Genomic DNA, 7,429 nt, shown 5'->3' on the forward strand with positions numbered 1-7,429 from the left:
AAGCGCCAACCAACACCCCCTGAATTATAAGCACCCTCTCCTGATGCCTCACAGGAGCGAACAGGATTCCCTGGAATCTGGCGTGGTCCTGGTCTTCATCTCATCCTCTTCTATGGGGATTGTAAACAACGACGGCTGAACTGAAGCCTTATGCAGGTATGGTACTACTGTCTGCATTCCACCGAGCTGGGCTCACACTGATGCAGCGGGCAGACAGGGCTACAGCGTGCCTGTGCAACAAATAGAAACCAAAAGCAAACGCGTGTGATACCTTCCAGGATGGTCCTGCTGGTACCTTGCTTCTCATCCAGGATTTTGCATTTTTGTTCAGTTGTTCAACTGCTCGATTTTTAAAACCTTTGACAAACCACTCTCCATGAATTACGTAATTTCTGAAAAGCTTAAACCTTTTAGCCTCTTTAAACCTTGGCAGTAACAGCAATTTGAAAACAAATGAGTGGGATCACATTGAGCTTTGTGGCGTCGCCTTAGCGTGCGAGGATCCCTGTCCGTTTACACGCACTGTGCTTAATCCTGCTGTCCAAATCAGAGGTTTTACATGTGGCTGTCAGGAGTCATCGCTGGCAAATCCATCTTTCTAGGGAACATAAAAGGAAAAATCTCACTGAGGGTGATGCTGTTTTGTGGATGAGCATGGTTTCTTGTTAGGTCTGGGCTTGGCTTGGATGGGAGACCAACTGGGTTAGGAGAGATGTTGGTGGCTACAGTGAGTCAGTATTGTGATGGGAGTGTTTGGGTGAGATTTTTCTAAGGTGTGGGGGGTGGCCTGGCTAAGGTTACCCACTCTGACCCCCGTGTGTGTTGTTGATTGGGGGGGGGGGGATCCTATCCCAGGTGTAGAGCAGGGTTGCCCATTACAGGATGTGTGAACACCAGGTTTGGGCCTGGCTTGTACTCACACAGTATGTAGACATTTTTGAACCCTAGCCCCAGGGGTAAGGGGCAACAGTGCTAACCACTACACCACAGGCCCCCCTTGTTGAATTCTATCCTCCCCCTTCACCATCTTAGCTGCTGTATGGTGAGAATACTTTCCATATTGTTAAGAACCAAGTACCCCCCCCCCCCCCCAAACAAAAAAATAATAATAACCATACACGGTACTCCCACAATATTGACAGGGGAAATCCTACCATCTGAACCAAAATATAGGGGCGTGTTTAATTATCATCATATTGCTCGTTTATTATAATAATCTCAACAGATCAAATTGTGGTTAACTATCAGTTTTAGGACCCAGCCAATCACTTGAAATGCTGAAGATCTGCCACAATTTCAATGCCCTGCCAGTGGGCCGGCTTTTTGGCCCCTCTTGGTGGATGGGCATGGAAGTGCAGTGCAGTTGTCCTACAACATTTGGAGGAGAGATGAGGTAGCAGCTTGCTTGGCTCAGTGCAGCTGATCTAAATGAGCGGAACGGCAATGCCAGCAAAGCCCAAACTCTCACTTGTCTTCACCCCTCATCCACTTGGCCGAGTCAAAGACTGGCCTCCACTTTCACAGTCTTTCTCAGGGAAAAAAAAACATGCAGAAATATACAAAAAGAAATCTTGCCTTTACTTGTACAACAGTCCTCTTGGCTCAACGGTCCAAGAGCTGTTTGCCTTTTTGGGATTTGAACAAGCAGCCTTCTAAAAGCTTACCCATAACCGCTACGCCACCTACTGGCAGGAACCAAAGCATGCTGCAAATGCTCCAAACATTGTCAGGCGGCCTTTAGGATACCTACCATGGCAGGAGCACGTCACGTTCACTCTGGGGGCAGTTCCTGTGATTGAAGGTTACTGATTCGAGCTCCGGCCTCTGCAAAACGGGCACCTGTCCATGGGCCCTTCAGCAAGGCGCTTAACCCCCACCTGCAGGGGGCGCTGTACACTGGCTGACCCTGCAGTGTGACTCAAATGCTTGCGGTCAACCATATATGTGCCTGTGTGCTGCATGGAGAGCAAGATGGGCTGTACAAAGGGAGAATTTCCCTATGATTAATCAAGTATCACTATTCTGTTCTATTTTGTGTACCTCAGACCCATAGTTTTCCAGACCTCCTGGCATGCGGACCATCGGATAAGACTGGTTAAGACGAGAGAGCTGTATCAATATGAAGTTGATTTTTAAGAATGTGTCTGGCAACAGAATATCAGAAGAGAAAAAAACTCTCCCCCTTCAGGCACCGGGCGGCACTATTGGGGAACAGCTCTCAGGGTCAGGGAGTGTTTCCAGGGAGACCTGTGAATATGAACGGGACAGAAATGACCACAGTGCCCCCCTCTGTGTGGAATATGATTTGTGATGGTTTTGTCTCCAGTTTCCCTGTTTCATTAACAGCCATTCGACTCCACCCCCCCTGGCAAACTCAGGCCCCATTCCTGAGACCATAAATGGTCACATCAAGGAATCTGGTACAGCGGACTATAAAACGCTCCTTTAAAAGGATGCTGAAGTGCGTCAGCAGTCAGCAGCATGAGGCAGAGAAATCTGTCAAAACACAAGAAGATACGGCTGATAGTGATTTGCAGCTGAGAGGCAGCCTGTAGATGCTTGACAATCCAAGACTTTTACTGCGCTGCAGGTTTACTGTAGGCAGTTGCAGAGCTCAAGCCGTCTTCTCTACTTTAGTGATGGAGCCATTTCAGGTGAACACATGGTGACTCTTGTAAACCAGTCAGCCGCCTCCTCACCTCCCACAAAGGGTCCTCAGATTCGCCTGCTCGCATGCGGGTCGTCCTCTCGCTGCCTGTCTGACCTACGCCTGCTCACATTAAACAGTGTGGCCAAATTAGCCAAACCACTGAACATTTACCATTTTAAAAATGTTCCTATCCGTTTTCCCAGAGAATCTGACCATCTAGTACTGAATCTAGTACTTGACATCACATGTAAAAACATGGTCATCTGACACACAGACCCGCCTGCCTGCCGCCTATCACCACAGATAAACAGCTTCTGCACAGCTGATTTGAAAACGGTGAAGCCAAGCAGGAAGCAAGATAACAGGCAGGCAGCCTGGACCCAGTCACACTCCTGCCGCGTGATTACTGCCCCTGACAGCTGGGGTCCTCTCAAACAGTCCCCAGCTGCCCACCAGGGGGGCGTCCCTACCCCCTCCTCGCACACAGCTGACCTTCTGTGGGACGCGCCCCCCACTGTCTGCACAAGTGCGACCAGCTACATCCGGGTTCCTACTTTCTTCTATTTTGTTTTGTCTGGGTCTAATATTCGGTTGCAGTGTTTGCTCACTAGCCTGACCCCAAGCTGCCCTCTCTCCAAGGCCAAGGTCTGCCCATCCAGAAAGCTATGTGCAGTTTCCCATTGCGTGTTTGTGCCTCTTGCCTGAGTCAGTACCCTTAAGAACATAAGAATATATGAAATTTTCAAACGAGAGGAGGCCATTCGGCCCATCAAGCTCGTTTGGGGAGAACTTAACTAATTTAACAACAGAGTTGTTAAAATCTTATCTAGCTCTGATTTAAAGGAACCCAGGGTTTTAGCTTGCGCTACACTAACAGGAAAACTATTCCATACTCTAACTACATGCTGTGTAAAAAAGTGCTCCCTCAAATTCATTTTAAAATGTTCTCCTGCTAATTTCCACTTATGGCCATGAGTTCTAGTATTTAAACCAATATTGAAATAGCTGCCTCTGATAGCAGCTGATGGGCATTGTGGGTTTATCTGCTGGAAGCCCAGCTATGGTACAGAACACGTCCAGGGCAAATGCTATGGCTGCTCTTCAAAAATCCCATGATGCATTTTCACTATGAGCTTCCCTGTCACAATTCCACAAGCTCATAGAATAGCCCTGGTCCTGCCCTGGTGGGATCATTCCATCCTGGCTGGTGATCTAAGAGTCTTATCACGTTTCTAAAACAGTCCTGGTGAATCTGCCACAGAAAGCCGAGGCAGAGCGGATACAAGTAGCACTTAATGTGGGAGGAGGAGGTCCGTCTCACACTGCAAAGGAGGTCCGTCTCACACTGCATAGGCCTCCCATCTCCAGGTTTAAGCCACCTGCTGGTTACTGATTGCTTTTAAGAGGATCCGATAGAGACTCTGCAAACCTGGGTGCCAGAGATGACTCAGCTGGGCCTTGAATCTGCCTCAAGGGGACCTCTAGCATGCCCCCCACCCACACCCCCACACACAGAGAAACCCTGGCACACCTGAGTGATAAAGTGGTTACAAAGAGCTTGTGTTTCCTTAACACTTAAATAGTAAACACACTAACTTTAGTAACATCTGTACTGTTCCCATTAACTCCCATTAATGTTCTTTGTTTTCATCTAACTCCTCCCAGGTCTCTGCTCATCATTCCTCCTGATTTACTTCAAAAGAGCTCTAAAAGCTGAAATCACTAATTTGTATGATAGTAAGGGCCTTGTAATAGAAATTGAAATTGCAATCGCAAAGGTATTAAATGAAGGCCAGTTTAAGCCCCCCCCTCCCGCTGTAACTTCATGTTAATCTCTTTAAACCAACACTGTAAAAGTCCTCACTGTTAATCTAGGCTGTGAGTGTGGTCGTGACCCCGGAGGTGACCGTCTGCCGGCTCACGCTGGCTGCCGCCCTTCTGCCACTGCAATCAGCCGTTACACGCAATCCTGCGGCGTCCCTCTCAGCCTGACCTGTCCCCCATTTTCCAATCCTACCCAGGACTAGCCCCGGTCTCTCGCCATCACATGCCGAGCTTCGTGAATGACTCATTAACGCAGCTTGAAAAGACCCATCCTCAGCCTACATATGGAATGTATTATGCAGTAAAGGGGCCCAAATTTGCCCGGCTCTCTTCCCTACAGCTTTCCAACACGGACAAAATACGAACACTTTAATGAGAAAAGCGGCACCATAATGGTGCTCCTGTTTGTTTTGTCAAGAAACTGATCTCACTCAGTTGCATTTCTTGGTTTCAGACTTTGAGGACTGAATGAGGATTTCAGTGTGTCTGTGACTTCAACCTCCTGAACTCCACCCCTCCACCCCCCCCAAAAAAAAAAAAAACAAGCAGCAGCAGCAAGGTTTCTAGGACCTGAGGTTTCTGTCTGGGTTCCTCAGAGTCCCGTCAGCCAGAAAGCGAAGGGAAGCTCACCACAGATCCATGAACGGCTCCTTTGAATGCCAGGCAGTGCCAAGAGACCAGGAAATATCTCACAAAAAGGGGGGGGGAGTCGAAGCCAAACCGTGGGGGACACCGACAGACTGGCCTCCTGGGGTGTGGCCGACAGGACGACTCTGGTCAAGGCTCACTGAGGGGACATAGTCCTGCTAATCATTCTGCAGTTAGCTGCCAGTGCAAAATCACGCCAGGAGTGATGCAGTGAAGAGCAGCCTGTTCCAGGGTCGAACTGCAATTCCCCAAACACACAATCAATCTACTGTGCCTTGAGAAAACAGAGATGTCATGTTTTGGCCAGGAATATGCCTACACAAAGACCAAACGCTTATAAATATTAGTGTTCCGGTAATGTGGGTTGACCGGGACCCGGTGTGGGACCAGAGGATGGGTGAGATCCAAAGAGCCAACAGGATCGAGTGACAGGCGCCTGATCAGAGACAGAAAACAAAGGGAGAGATTTCACACCAGCACCCCCCCCCCCCCACTCAGCCCACAGCAGCGATTTAGCTTTTAATTAAAAGTCAACGGAAAACAGCAGGACAGAGTGCCAAGTGTCTCCCTTTACAAGACAAACAGCCAGGGGCGCCCCCTCTGAAAGAGGATCAGCAGCAGGAACGCAAACGCAGGGATCGCGTTCCATGTGCCCCGCAGTTTGTTTTAGTGTCAAACCCCGACATGTCTGCTCACCCCCCCCCCCCCCCCCCCAACCCAGCATATAATGGAGGAGTGACAGACATCTCTAAACTGAGAGTCCCCCAAGAGCCATGATTCCGTCATAGCGTTTCAGGCTGTGATGATCTGCAGTATTCCTCCATTCATTTTCCCAGAATCCACCTCTCAGCTCTGGGCGATCTGTGATTCCTAATACCTCTGACCATAATAACAAAGTTGCGGAACTTCTCGTTTCTTTCTAAAAACCCACACGCATAATGACAGAGCAGCCGTTTCCGATCAACGGGGGCCGATCCATCAGCACTCGGTCACTGAACATTAATGATCCTGCCTTCCAAAACTGTGCCCCCTCCAAATAAAACTACACGAAAAGCCTCACCACAGAGTGGGGACTGAACTTGTATTGCCAGGTGTTAAAGGAAGACTGTTTTATAACCCAAAAAAGCCACAGTCCAAACCCCAGGAATGCTCACAGTGCTTTCACCAGTTATTGAGGAACCCAACTGAATCCTTGTCTGGCCTGAAATGGTCACACAGGGGTGATGCAAACCAGGTTCCAAGACAACTAGGCCACTGGTTGGGAAACCGGTACTAAAAGGAGGCCATTTGGCTCGCGTGGTCTGACTTCCCACACGGGGCTGAGTCTGTATTGGACCGGTCCCAGGTCATACTGGTTCAGAGTAACCGGGCTGCTCCATGTCCCAGCAGAAAGTGGACTTTGGTTCCATGGTGGATGAACCCGTCCCATATGCACGGGGTCTAAAGTCCATCTCAGTGTGGGCCCACCGGTACCACCTGGGCCAGACTAAGGAGCTAACCCAGGGCTGGTCCACAAGCCGCTAGCCATGGCGAGGAGTTCTGCCCATTCTCCAAAGCCACGTGCTTTGCCCCAGCCTGTCCAGTAGAGGGCACCGGCGACAGAGCTCAGCCCATGATTACAACACGAAGGGTCAGGCCCTCCTCAGCCACTGAGGACTCTCTCCCACTTGGAGTTCGGCCCTCGCACAACGGCCTCTCTGTCTCCCCCAGGCAAGGGCCTTTTGTACACCCCTTTTGGGATGGGGGGGGCGGAGCTCACCCTAATTATATCCAGCGGTACGTCGGTCAAGGTCAATCTCAAGATAGCAATGCATGATTCAGTGCTGTGGGGCTAAGAAAAGAATAGTGAATAATTCTCGTAGCAAAAGACCACTGGAAAGAACCCTTGAATTACTACTATTTGGTATTTTTAGCTTATTACTTTCACACACCGCCTAAGTGACAAATGTTCATGTTTAACCTCATTGACAGGTTTCTTGTGGCTTGCCGACTCTTCTCTGTTGATACTTAAATGACCACTAAATGCTAACAGCAAGCACACAGGACCCTCTGGAGAACGTTCTAGAGCAACCACACAAACAGTGTGATGTCACAGCGCAACACCCTGCCACTGGGGCCGACTACAGCTGCATGTAAGAGAGGGAGGGGATTCCGGGCTGTCAGTCACTCACTGAGGAGTGATAAAGATGTAGGAGTTTGTTGCCTCGTTTTTCTGTTCTTGTCCATGTGAATCTCTTCCCGGGCAGGGGGGGGAGACACATAAAACACCAGATTGCTTAGCAACCGAATTACAATGGCAGCTGAACT

This window comes from Brienomyrus brachyistius, chromosome 17 (assembly GCF_023856365.1).
Source record: "Brienomyrus brachyistius isolate T26 chromosome 17, BBRACH_0.4, whole genome shotgun sequence".
NCBI classification, from domain to species: Eukaryota; Metazoa; Chordata; class Actinopteri; order Osteoglossiformes; family Mormyridae; genus Brienomyrus; species Brienomyrus brachyistius.